Genomic DNA, 1,744 nt, shown 5'->3' on the forward strand with positions numbered 1-1,744 from the left:
CCTTGAACAGTTGGATCCAATGTCTTTAGGTTTTTCAATGGGTATTGACTGTTTTCTCAACTGTGACTGAGAGGGGAGGGGATAAGGGGCCTCTTTTGGCCGCTGTGGATGAATTTGGGGCGCAGGTCCAGGGGACTCACAGCTCAAGGTGTTGAAAGTGTTGGCACATGGGCCTGGGGAATCCTGGTTAGCTGGTATTCCTGGAGGAAGTTCTGGGAAAGGGAGCTGGGGTGTGTTCCGGTTTTGAAAAAGGGAGGGATGCAGACAAGGACACAGGCAGGTTCTAGAACCCAGGGGTCACTGAACTTGATGTGGACCCCATGACCATTCTGGAACATTCTGTTCAGCAGTTGGTCTGCCTGGAAGACCACATAGCCAACCCTGGGCGCCTCCTATGGGCCAGGTCCCTGATCTCCAGCTTACAGTCTAGTGCAGGATAAAGATAATAAACAAGGAGACTACTCAAAGAATTTCAGACAATTATCAGTGAGTGCAATGAAGGCAGTTAACCAGAGTAATTGAAAAGACAGTGAGCAGGGCCTGGAAGCTGTTTTTGAAAAATGAACATGTGTCAAAAAATAAAATAAAATATAAATAAATAAATAAATAAATAAATAAATAAAAATGAACATATGTCAAAAGATTTTATTTCATTCATTAATTAATGAGGGACCAGTAAGATGTTACAACAGGTTCAAAGGAAAATTCTAAGAACATCCATATATAGGCAAATAAGAAGTGCTAGAATGAATTTACAAACAGAAACAAAACATAACTATGCTGTTAATTTGTATTTCTGTGAGCAAGAATCATAGCCATTATTACCAGTTTCCTACAAGTTGCACAGTTGGAAAATAGCTCAAAGACAGCAAAAGGCAGGCCCTGGCCCGGTAGCTCCATTGATGAGAGTGTCATCACCATATACCACGGCTGCGGGTTTGATCCCTGTCAGGGCACATACAAATACCAACCAATGAATGCATAAATAAGTGGAACAACAAATCAATCTCTCTCTCCCTTCCCCTCTCTCTAAAATCAACAAATAAAAAGACAGCAAAAGGCTCAGGACCTCATGGAATCAGACATCTAGTATTGTCTAGAGACTAGTTCTTTTTTAAAAGTAGTCATCAGGGACACTTTTTCAAGGTAGTATTTGAGCAGAGATCTGTGGACAGGTTCCCAGGTGTGAGGGGAAAGGCCAGGAGGTAGGACTGAGCTTAGTGATGGAAAGCCAGCCAGGAACCCAGTGTGGCTGAAGTAGAATATTCAGAGGGCAGTGTATGGGCACCGATAGGCCAGGTAAGTGCTTTGGACTTTATTTGAAGTTCATGGATTCAGCTTTAAAAAAAATGGACAGCCCAGCTGGGTGTGGCTCAGAGGTTGAGCGTCAATCCAGGAACCAAGAGGTCACTGGTTTGATTCCCAGTCAGGGCATATGCCCAGGTTGTGGGCTCGATTCCCAGTGGGGGGTGTGCAGGAGGCAGTCTATCAATGATTCTCTCAGAATTGATGGTTCTCTCTCTCCCCCTCTCCCTTCCTCTCTGAAATCAATAAAAAATATATTTAAAAAAAAAAAAAAAAGGATGGCCCTAACCGGTTTTGCTCAGTGGTTAGAGCGTCAGCCTGTGGACGGAAGGTTCCCAGGTTCGATTCAGGTCAAGGGCATGTACCTTGGTTGCGGGCACATCCCCAGTAGGGGGTGTGCAGGAGGCAGCTGATCAATGTTTCTAACTCTCTATCTTTC

This window comes from Myotis lucifugus, unplaced genomic scaffold (genome assembly GCF_000147115.1).
Source record: "Myotis lucifugus unplaced genomic scaffold, Myoluc2.0 scaffold_734, whole genome shotgun sequence".
In the NCBI taxonomy this organism is placed as follows: Eukaryota; Metazoa; Chordata; class Mammalia; order Chiroptera; family Vespertilionidae; genus Myotis; species Myotis lucifugus.